The 12,872-nt window shown below is 37.9% G+C and overlaps 1 protein-coding gene across 12 annotated transcripts in view; it reads left to right on the plus strand.

Moving 5' to 3' along the window:
- The window catches only part of LOC105233578 (FERM domain-containing protein 5), a 753,696-nt gene that overhangs the window by 379,100 nt on the left and 361,724 nt on the right, over window positions 1-12,872 (plus strand). The gene's annotated exons all lie outside the window — the stretch shown is intronic.

Below are 12,872 nucleotides of genomic sequence, written 5' to 3' on the forward strand. Positions count from 1 at the left end.
AATCGATTTCCTTCACTCAAATTGCCTAAATTTGAAGGCAAATCTGCAGAATTTAAACGTTTTTTCCGCACTTTTTGTAATATGGTGCATGATGATCCAACAATGCCAAAGGTGGACAAATTTAATTATCTTTTAAACTGTCTTTCAGGACCAGCCCTTAGCGTCATCGAACCCTTTCATGTAACCGATGAAAATTACCCGAAGGCTATACAGCGGCTGAAGGAAAGATATGACAATAACGTATTGATTTTTCAAGATCATGTTACATCGGTTTTTAACACTCCGGTTATGAAAAAATCTGATACAGCAAGTCTACGTAATATTATCGACACTGTTGCAGCGCTTTGGGGTTCATTACCCTCGTTGGTTTCAGAAAGTGACACATTGAATTCTATGCTAATTCATATCGTCTTAACCAAAATTGATTCTGATTTAAAATCTGCATACAATCAGAGACAAGAGTTTGACCGCTTGCCATCGTGGGACGATTGCTACAAGTGGTTGAATCGGCACAGTCAGTATTTAGAAACCTATTCAAACGTTGAAAACCTAAAGGTAACGCAGCGAGATTGTAAGATACACGGTATGAAAAATGCAAATTCATTCGTTAATGCGATGTCGACATGTATACATTGCAATAATATAGAGCATAGCCTAAGCAATTGTTCTTCATTTCTTCAGTTGTCAGCTAAGATGCGTTTTGATTGGGTGAAGCAAGCAGGAGCTTGTATCAATTGCTTACGAAAAGGGCACACCGTATCTAAATGCCCATCAAAATCTCGTAGCCGTGTATGTCATCAATGGCACCACTCTCATCTTCATTTCGCCACCGTTGGAACTGCAAATTATCCATATGCACAAATGATAGAACTTAAAGGGAAAGACAATACATTTGTGTCATTTACTTCGCCGAATCCATCGCATCAGTTACCAACTAATCCATCGGTTTCACTTATCGCATGTACACGTAAAAGAGCGATATTACCGACAGCTTTAATTTACATTCAAGATAAATTTGGAGAGATGCAGCCAGCTCGCGCATTATTGGATTCCTGTTCCGAATTGAATTTCATCACCGAAGAAACAGCGAAGCGTTTGCAGCTCAAAAGGTTTTTCTCATATCAGGAAATCTCAGGTATTTCAGATATTCGTTCTAATTCAAAGTATGCAGTAAATGCGAAAATCAAATCTCGTATTGGAGATTTTACTTGTCTGTCGGAATAACTAAACATATCACAACACAAATTCCTAGTAGTTTTATAAATACTTCTAAATGGAATATTCCTGAAAATCTTCAGCTTGCGGATCCATACTTCTACAAACCGCAACGTATAGATTTATTGCTCAATGCAGAAGTATTTTTTGAGAGCCTTCAAGAATGCTCAATTTTATTTGGAATAGGGTTACCACGCCTTCAAAACAGCAAATTAGGTTGGATTGTAGGGGGCAATTTTGAAAAGCTTTCAAATTCCCGCCCATCCATTTGCAATGTCACACTAAATTCAAATCTATCGAATATCAATTCGATTCTTCAACGTTTTTGGGAAATTGAAAATTTCACCGAAAAGGAAGCAACATTGACCGAAGAAGAACGTTTATGCGAAAAACATTTCATTGAAAACGTTCAAGTGAAAAATGATGGACGAGTACAAGTACGGTTACCATTTAAGGTTTCACCGACAATATTAGGCAACTCTTTCCATAATGCCAGGAAGAGATTTCTCGCTCTTGAACGTCGTCTATCTAACAATAAATTACTAAAAAACATGTATGCGGATTTCATAAAAGAATATATTGAACTCGGGCACTTCCACATCATTGTGTACTCCGACCACAAAGTACTACGACCAAGCTTCGGGATGTATTCGACGCCTCTGAGCGCACCACTTCTGATCATTCATTAAATGAAATACTCATGGTTGGAGCAACAATTCAACCAGAACTAATCATCACATTATTATCATTTCGTTTATATCCCTACGTATTAACCGCCGATATATCAAAAATGTATCGGCAATTTTTGATTAACGATCAAGATCATCGATATCAACTCATTTTGTGGAGAAACGAACCTCATGAGCCATTACAGTTGTTTCAACTCAAAACTGTAACTTACGAATTGGCTTCTGCACCATTCCTAGCTATTCGCAGTTTATTTCATATTGCTGATGTCAATAAAGCTACCTTTCCTCTAGCATCGTCTGCTATTCGTGAAAGTTTTTATGTTGACGATTTGTTGACTGGTGCAGATAGCATAGACAACTTACAAAAACTAAAAATTGAAATCACAGAAGTTCTTCGTTCTCATGGTCTTTCTCTGACTAAATGGCACTCGAATTCTAAACAATTATCTGACGCATCTTATAATGAAGTTGTAATTAAAACAACTGAAGAAAACATTACCAAAGCGTTAGGTACGTCATGGAAACCTTTAGCTGATACCATTTGTTATCGCTATGAATTACCAGATATGCAGTCAGTTACAAAGCGATCTGTTCTATCAATTATTTCCAAAATATTTGATATCCTCGGTTTGTTGAGCCCCGTGATAATACGTGGCAAAATATTAACGCAAGAAATTTGGATTCGGCGATTAGATTGGGATGAAACACTACCACCCGATCTTCATAACATTTGGTTGCAGGTTAAAGCCGATTTAAATTTCATTAATAAAATCGAAGATCCCCGTCATGTACAAACATCATCCAATTCTCGCTGTGAAGTTCATGGTTTCGCAGACGCATCAACGCGCGCATATGGGTGCTGCATTTATGTACGTTCTATTATAAAGGACAGTTTCAAAACTACGTTACTTATTGCTAAATCTAAAGTGGCACCAATTAAAGCACAATCGCTTCCTCGTTTGGAGTTATGTGCAGCACTGTTACTGAGTAGGACTTGGCAAAAAATCAAGGATAAGGTATTAAAATTTTGCACTAACATATATTTTTGGACTGACTCAGAGATAGTGCTAAAGTGGCTCAACATTCATTATGCGACATTAAATTGTTTCGTTGCCAATCGAGTCTCGGAAATTCAGGAAATTTCAGAAGGCATTACCTGGAAACACGTACCAAGTACACAAAATCCTGCAGACATCGTTTCACGCGGCTGTAGCGCTCAGGATCTTGTAAGTACGAAGTGGTTCTCTGGACCAGAATTTCTAATGAAGAATTCGTCGGAATGTCCTGTAAGCAAGAAGGAACCTAACATTAAAATCCAAGATTTGAAACGACGGAAGGCAATCAACCTGAAGTGTAAACATCAATATCATCATCAACCGCTGTTTATCGTAGTTACATATATTTTTCGTATTTTCAACAAAGTTGCTGTTAACAATAAACTTACGCCAGAAATGATAATTCATCTACCGGTTGAGGAACTCGGGCAAACTTGACGGCAAATCGTCGCAGCTATTCAACAGATTAAATTCGCTGAAGAAATTGAAAGACTTCAAAAAAAAAAACGACAAGTTAAATCGTTCGTAAAGAAACTGACTCTTTTTCAACATCAAATGAATCTTAACGGAGCAACAGTTTTAGTACTCAGAGTTGGTGGCCGTTTGTCGAAAGCACCAATTCCTTTTGATGGAAAATTTCCCGCACTTCTTCCGGAAGATCAACGATTTACATCGTTGTACATAGAATATCTTCATCGGAAGTATTTACGCATGTGTGAGCGAATCTGGGTTATAAATGCTCGCGAAATCAAAATTGTGTGCTCTGTTTTCATTATAAACCTAAATAAATGTGTCAAATTATGGCGGATCTTCTTGCCAATCGCACGCAAATGCAACGCTTATTTATAATTAGTGGCGTTGACTTTTGCAGCCTTTTCAGTAATCGCGTTCGTGAGAGAGCTCCATACAAAACAAATATAGCAATCTTTGTATGCTTTGCGTCAAAAACCATTCATGCAGAATTAGTATCCGACCTCTCTACTAATAATTTTATACTTTGTCTAAAACGTTTTGTAGGAAGACGCGGTATACCTCAACGCATTTACTGCGACAACGGCACAAATTTCGTTGGTGCTCAAGCCAAATTGAGAGATCTTCATCAACAATTCTTCAATCAAGCGGCTACTGATGACATCACTAGTTATAGCACCAACACTGGTTTTGAGTTTTGTTTTATTCCGCCTCGTGCTCCACATTTTGGGGGTTTATGGGAGGCGGCAGTAAAATCAATGAAATCCATTTTGCTAAAAAACATCTCAAACGCACACCTGACATATGAACAACTTCAGACCGTCGTAGTTGAAGTAGAAGCTATTTTCAACTCTCGTCCGCTGACACCGCTTTCAAATGACCCCAATGATGGCGAAGCTCTAACTCCAGCTCATCTATTGATTGGGACATCATTACTGTCGATGCCAGATAAAGCTATCAATATGAACACAATATCTTCGTTAACGCAATGGCAGCCGGTGACGTATTTAAAGCAGCGTTTTTGGGACATATGGTGACACGACTATATTCTTAGCCTACAACAACGCTCTAAGTGGTTAAAACCGGAAGCCAACATCGAAATTGGACAAATGGTGATCATCCATGAATCCAACTTGCCCCCACAGCATTGGTCACTTGGGAGAATTATCAACATCGTCCCTGGTTCAGACGGCAAAGTGATGGTTGTGGACATCAAAACTACAAAAGGGATTATAAGGAGAGCCGTCCATAAAATTGCACCATTACCTATTTCGGATTGAAATGCAAGCATTTCAATGGGGGAAGCATGTTTGGTCAGAAGCATGTCACTGTGCAAAATCGGATGACCGTGACCGTGAATTAGGCTATTCACCTTTGTGAGAGCACCGCTTAAGCATATGCATATCAATTCTTACATTCATATACATATGTTACGGTTTTCTATTATTTGTACATAATTGCATTTTTTGTATGTTCTCATTTTCGCTTGCACTCTGCAAGCAGGTACATATATACATACGCACAAACATAGGTATTTCATACCTACGCCCTCATAAGCATATACGCACAAGCTTACGTAGCTAATGAGAAAATTAGGCACAAAAGGGATAAAAACCGGTGCTAGCATAACATTAAGACATTATTAGTGAAGCATTAGGAGTGTTAAGAGTGTAAAGAAAATTAATGTAAAACTTAAATTAAATAAAATCAAATTTATTAACTGGACATTAATTTATTATTGGGCTCCTACAGTCGCTCTTATCGCATCAACCCAAACGCGCTACTTCAGCTGCAATATAGCATTACTAAGAAAATCGAAGCCTATTGATAAAAAGAGCTCACTCTTAGTTTTAAACCCATTTCTAGACACGAAGGGTCTACTTCGTGCGAATGGTCGGCTTGCTAATTCAAGCCTAACGTACAATGAACGCCACCCTATAATCATACAAGAGAGGTGTCCGTTTGCCACTTTATTTATTAGATATATCCACATATTAATGTTCCACGCCGATCATCGCCTCATGCAACATATGGTCCGCCAAGAGCTGTACATACCCCGACTGAAGCCCCAAATAAAGAAGTGCATTTTTATGTGCAAAATCTTCACTATGCATAAGCAGAAAATGCGATCGCAGATTATGGCAGCACTTTCACCTGAACGCTGTAATTTTGTTCTGCCTTTCACCACTACAGGTGAAGATTTTGTTTGGAAAGTACAACACAAACTCTGGGCATCCAATGAAATGCGATAACGGACCAGTTTTGATACACGGCTATGTCCATAGCCGCATTATCTGCCATAACGAAAAGACAGATTTTATACTCGGTGGCCAAAGTTTTCGACCCCGCAGGATGGCTTTTGCCAAATATGATACAAGCGAAAATCTTAATACAAGAATTATGTTTAGATGAAACCGACTGGGACGAACAAGTGAAACCTCTTTGCTTAGAAAAATGGTCCCAGTTCGCAAACAATCTGAATGACATTTTTCAGATACAAATTCCACGATTCCCCCGAAGACAATGTCGAATTACACGGCTTTTGTGACGTTTCTGGCTGTAATCCGGGACCATTCAACCCGCATAACTCGTAAAGTCTCTTTACTTGTTATTATAGATTGCATAGGTGCTCAATAGGATTGACGTCAGGTTGTTTAGAAGCCAAAGTATAACTATTTTTGCAGTATACTTCGTATGATTATCCTGTTGGAACTAAAACGTTGAAGATAATCCAATGTTATTCTCTGCACTTCGTTTCAAATACTTTTTCATAATGTTCAAATATCCCCATTTATCCATTGTCGATTCAATAAATTTTAGCTGACCCACACCTCCAACCTCCATATAGCCTACACTATAATTCCACCACCACCGCGTTTCAATGCATCGACAAGATTTCGTTTTTCAAGGGCAGTTCCAGGTTTACGACGCACAACTTGTGGACTTTTTATGCCGTAAATACAAAATTTACTTTGATCCGAAAATATAACTTGGTTCCAGAATTCTGGAAGCTTTTATATATTGTTTTGAGCAAATTCAACGCGCTTTCGTCTGTTTACAATTGAGATACTTGTATATGTTTTTTCCAGCGACTCGGCCACGATATCCAGTTTTCGTAAGATTTTTCTAGCAGTTTTGGCAAAAATTGTTCTTTTAAAGGTTATACTTACATTTTCAATAATGTAATTCGAGGATTAATTTTCACCATATATTTTATTCACTACTCGCTTCACTTACCACTTTTGCCAAATTTTATCGGCGGTCTGTAAGAATCATAGTTTGACGAGTGGTCTTGTTAGCTGTCCTGATTGCGTACGGAGATCGACAGATCAACTACGCGAAGATGATCGGAGCCTGGGTAAAGCTTTTCTATACGGCCCAGCCGCCATTCGGTAGGTGACAGGCAATCGTCATGAATCAGAACACAATCTCCAACTGTATTTTCTGTACTTTTTCATCGGTACTTCTTGTGGAGGTCCTTTATATAGTCTTCTTTGCATCGGCTATTGAAATTATGATGGAGAATTTTAATTCTTTCCCATCCATTTAATAAGGATAGCGACCCCACGCCTGGCTCAGGAGTGGGTAGAATTGGTGCTACTTTTAGAAAATGCATTGGAGTTAGGGCTGTGAAGTCGGAGAGATCTTGTGAGAGTGCCGTGAGTTGAGAACGGCTTCGATTTTAGCTAAATTTCGTGAGTTCTTCATAATTAAACTTATAGCTGCTGGCTAGCTCCTTGAAATGAGATTTGAAGCTCTTTACAGCTGATTCCCATAAACCACCCATATGAGGAGCGCGTGGAGGTATACATTGCCAATTGATACCTTGAGGGGCGTACTTTTGTACGATATCAGGGGACACTTGTTTTAAGAAAACCACAAACTGTTTTTCTGTGGCTCGTTGGGCTCCTATGAATGTTTTGCCATTATCGCTCATGATTTTGGATGGGAAGCCACGTCGAGCGACGAAGCGAGCAAATGCCGCGAGAAAAGCCTCCATCGTCAGATTAGTACACAGCTCAAGGTGTACTGCCTTTGTCGTGAAACATACAAAGATAGCCACATAGTCTTTCATGATAGTGGGAGATCTTAGCATGGACGCATTTATTTGATCTTAGCATGGACGCCTTTATTTGAAAAGACCCAGCAAAATCGACGCCTATGGTCGTGAAAGGCGGAGCGTTCAGGTGGAAGTGCCGCATTATCTGCGTTCGCATTTTTCGCTTATGCATAACACGGATCTTGCACATGAAAATGTATTTCTTGATCTGGGGCTTAAGACGGGGAATATAATACTCTTGGCGGACGATATGTTACATAAGACGCTATTCGACGTGTAGCATTAATATAAAGGGTGATTTTTTAAGAGCTTGATAACTTTTAAAAAAAAAAAAACGCATAAAATTTGCAAAATCTCATCGGTTCTTTATTTGAAACGTTAGATTGGTTCATGACATTTACTTTTTGAAGATAATTTCATTTAAATGTTGACCGCGGCTGCGTCTTAGGTGGTCCATTCGGAAAGTCCAATTTTGGGCAACTTTTTCGAGCATTTCGGCCGGAATAGCCCGAATTTCTTCGGAAATGTTGTCTTCCAAAGCTGGAATAGTTGCTGGCTTATTTCTGTAGACTTTAGACTTGACGTAGCCCCACAAAAAATAGTCTAAAGGCGTTAAATCGCATGATCTTGGTGGCCAACTTACGGGTCCATTTCTTGAGATGAATTGTTGTCCGAAGTTTTCCCTCAAAATGGCCATAGAATCGCGAGCTGTGTGGCATGTAGCGCCATCTTGTTGAAACCACATGTCAACCAAGTTCAGTTCTTCCATTTTTGGCAACAAAAAGTTTGTTAGCATCGAACGATAGCGATCGCCATTCACCGTAACGTTGCGTCCAACAGCATCTTTGAAAAAATACGGTCCAATGATTCCACCAGCGTACAAACCACACCAAACAGTGCATTTTTCGGGATGCATGGGCAGTTCTTGAACGGCTTCTGGTTGCTCTTCACCCCAAATGCGGCAATTTTGCTTATTTACGTAGCCATTCAACCAGAAATGAGCCTCATCGCTGAACAAAACACGCGCGCGAAACACATTTCGAACCGAACACTGATTTTGGTAATAAAATTCAATGATTTGCAAGCGTTGCTCGTTAGTAAGTCTATTCATGATGAAATGTCAAAGCATACTGAGCATCTTTCTCTTTGACACCATGTCTGAAATCCCACGTGATCTGTCAAATACTAATGCATGAAAATCCTAACCTCAAAAAAATCACCCGTTACATACATATGTATGGATGTAATTCAGGAATAATGTGGCAAAAGGAGACTACTCGATCTTATGATCGGGTGGCGTTCGTTGTAAGTCAGGCTTGAATAAGCGAGCCGACCATTCGCACGCAGCAGACCTTTCGTGTCTAAAAATGGATTTAGAACTAAGAGTGAGCTCTACTTATCAATCGGCTTCGACTCTCTGAGTAATGATATGTCGCGACTGAAGTATCGCGTTTGAGTTGATGCGAGACCGACCCAAGACCCGACCTTTGCTTTTTGTAAGAGTGTAAGTTACTCCTTTAGCGTTAAGTTTAAGTTGCTCTATGAACTTGAGCATATATGCGATTACTCTGAGCGCTCGGGGGAACGATGAAAATAGTTCAAGGATTTCACAATCATCGACTACTGTATGATAGGTGTCGATTTTTCGACCTTCTGGGGCGATTATGTTGCGCATTGCCGGTTGTGGCCAAGAATTTGTGGATTCGGTTAATCATCGGGGGCCATTCCACCAGAGCGCGGTGATGGCAAGATCCAGGGTTTTGCACCTAGATCAGCAGGATTGTCGGAACTGGCTACGTGTCGCCATGTGGCTGCTCCTACTAGATCAAGTATTTGAGAGGTTCGATTAGAAATATATGTTTTCCACCAGTTTGGTGGCTTTTCTAACCAGACTAGATCGATTTCGGAATCGGACCATAGATATAATTTGCATTTTGCCGTGTTCAAGTGGGTCTGCACCATGGAAGCTAGGTTTACTAGTAGCAGAGCGCCACAGAGTTCAAGTCGTGGGAGACTTAGCGTTTTAAGAGGCGCAACTTTTGCTTTTGGCACTAATAGGTGGCATGTAGTTGCGGGATCTCTTTGTGTGCGCATATACATAGTGTCGGTAAGATTACTAGCGAACTGGGACCATTTTTCTAAGCGAAGAGGTTTCACTTGTTCGTCCCAGTCTAGCTATAATTCTTGGATCAGGATTTTCGCTTGTATCATAATTGTCGAAATCCATCCTGCGAGGTCGAAAAATTTTGCCACAGAGGATAAAATTTGTCTCTTTGTTATTGCGGATAATGCGGATATGGATTCTGTCGTGTATGAAAACTGGTCCGATATCGTACGAATAACGCGGGAGGAGGAGAAAATGGCAAAGTGCAGGTATGCACTTTTAGCACAGATGCAAGTTTGTGGAATTTAGTGCTGTTGTTGATACATACATATGTATCTTTTCGGTTTCCCGGAAAACAACCGTAAATTCAAACAGTTTGGTAGCAACCGTTCTATTGAAGTATACAGTTTTTAAAAAGATGAACTGTAATTGTCAACATAAATACAAATTTTATAAGAATAAATGGAGTCGATACACTCACTTTGTGCCGCTTCAAAGGTATTTGAGGGCTTTATAGTATGCGATTAAGTAGGGGTGTTTGCTTATGCCGCTGCGTCCAAGTTGTATCCTCTTGGTTTCTGAGTCAGTACTGCTTTTTATGTAGAGTGGTGTGGTGTGTGTTTGCGCGTGTGGATCCTGGGCTCTCGCGTGTGGGTGGTGTTATCTCTCATGGCTTTATCTCTCATTTTCCATTTTACGGAATATTTTCTGCTCTATATGCATTCAAGAAGGTGTAAGCATTCTGTAAAAGGGAAAAATCATTAGTTTTCTTCTTGCAATGAAAGGTAATAATTTTTCCCTTTTACAGAAATGTTAAATACATTTGAAAAGCTAAACAAACTTTCAGTTTCTTTATATTTATTTAAAGATAATGAAGTAAACACAAGTATAACATTTAAAGAAAAACATTATTCCAACAAACAAATCAAACAAAATGAAAACCAAAAATTATATGTAACAAAAAATTAAACACTATTCTAATATAGTTCTAGGTATATAATAACATATGAGTTTAATTGTATTATTAACAAAATATTTGTTTTGCTTCTTTTATTATACTGCGACAAATTGGGCACAATGTTTGTACGCCCTTTAATTTGCTGTTTTCTTCCATTTTTTGAAAGCATGTTTGACAAACTTTATAATGATGACATGTGTCGAACAAGAGTTCCCTTTCCCTTTCGCAGCAAATTACGCATAACAATGTCATATTTTGTTAAGTTTGTAAATGATCTTTACAATTTTCATCTTCATTAATGTCGTCGTCGTCTTTATAATCATCATCGGAACTATGGATTTCATTGACGAATTTTTCTGCAAGTATGCAGTTTTCCATTTTAGAAAACTGACTGAGAATTTCCATCAAAGATATTTTATTGTTTTTTAATAAGTCTAGCCGTTTTTTATTAAATTTGTCGCGAACTACATTGCCGAATGTTTTTGATCTATATAGACTCGTACAGCCAGAAATAGATTTTGAATAATCCATGGATTTTACGAAATCTAATTCGAAAAGGGTTTTTCGGAAGTTGTAAAACGAGCTTCGCTTTGGAAGTTTCATATTCAATCTGCTATGGAAACCTTCAGCAGAATTACTTGTCCTGATAGGTTCTTTATACACTGAAAAGTTTACAGGGTTTTCCTAAAACAATAAAATTTCATAAAATTATATATGTATATGTAATTTAGTTTTCTCTCACTTTTTTCATCCATTGTCGCTCGAAGTAATTTATAAATGGTTTAAAGAAACTTTCTGTATTATTTGATGGATTAACAAATTAATTAAATACATCCATAGCATCTTGTTTTAAAATGCTATAGGCCGGTTTCAATAATGGTAGATACATAAATTGGGAAAATAGGTTTTTGGCATTTTTATCTCTGTTCAATTTAGCTGTGAATTTAGGAATTTGCGTAACTTTCCGTCGAAGAGCATTCGTGTAGTGAAACCAACATCCAACCGTTTTCACTGTTGAATATACGCTTTGAAAAGCATTACGTAAACTGCTTTCAAAATCAGTGATTACTGACGTCGGCTTCGATGACATTTGATTGCAAATATTGCAAAACATGTTTATATGCAGATTCTGACTTATGAGACATTAAAATATATATGAACGGATATGCCTGAAAAATAATGAAAAATTATCGAGTTATTTTAAGATAAATAATAAATTTTAATTTTAAAGTTCTTACATGGTCTGCGTGAATAATGTGAATTATAAGCAATTGCTTATATTTCTTTGAAATAGGTACTATGTTAAATGTTCCATCAACTATATAATTACGTTGTTCCATGCGGTTCCTTCCTTTAATAGCATTAGAAATGGTAGGAGACACAAATAATGAGTAGGCAAAATTTGTCATTTTCCTCATATCTGGACATTGTGAATTTTGATGCAATTTCTTTATTTTTATAAACTACAATAATTTCTTCAAAAGTCATCGGATTTTTTGGATATTTTTCTTGTTTTATATGAATAAAATGCACTGAATGTGATGTTTCCTTATATTTTTTACATTGTGCATCAAATATATGTCGCACACTTGAACGTTTTAATGATGCACTCATCACTTCAGTTTTTATCGAATTTATTAATTTTAATTTTTCAATTAAGGCACTTTGTTCCGCATGATTGTGGCCGTTCTTGACACTTTTCTCTGTTTTACGGCAAACTCTTGTGCTATTAAATTCAATGGCAACTGCAGCTGAACAGTTATATACATAACAATAATAATATTTAACATTTTTATTCATATATTTATATTTGAAAATTTTATTTTGTTTTTCAATTAATAATAAATAAATGTTTTTCCTAAAACCCTGAATCAACTTATATTCAAAAAAATTTTTTTTTTTCTACATAGTCTCCTTGTAACTCCACACACTTCTCCCAGCGATGCTCCCATCTCTGCAACCCTTCCAAATAGTACTTGGCGTCTTTGTCTGCAAAATACGAGTTCACGAAAGAGATTGCCTCCTCATTTGACGAAAATCTCTGGCCGCCGAGCGCAGTTTTAAGTTGAGGAAACAAAAAAAGTCGCTTGATGCTAGATCCGGTGAATAAGGTGGATGGTCAAGCAGTTCGAACCGCAATTCGTAGATTTTCGCCATGGCGACTGTTGAGGTGTGAGATGGTGCGTTGTCTTGGTGGAACAAGACTTTCTTTTTTTTGCAAATGTGGCCGATTTTTCGAAATTTCTTCCTTTAGCTTGTCCAATAATGATGCGTAGTACGCTCCTGTTCTAGTTTTTCCTTTTTCAAGATAGTCGATAAA

Source organism: Bactrocera dorsalis, chromosome 1 (genome assembly GCF_023373825.1).
Source record: "Bactrocera dorsalis isolate Fly_Bdor chromosome 1, ASM2337382v1, whole genome shotgun sequence".
NCBI classification, from domain to species: Eukaryota; Metazoa; Arthropoda; class Insecta; order Diptera; family Tephritidae; genus Bactrocera; species Bactrocera dorsalis.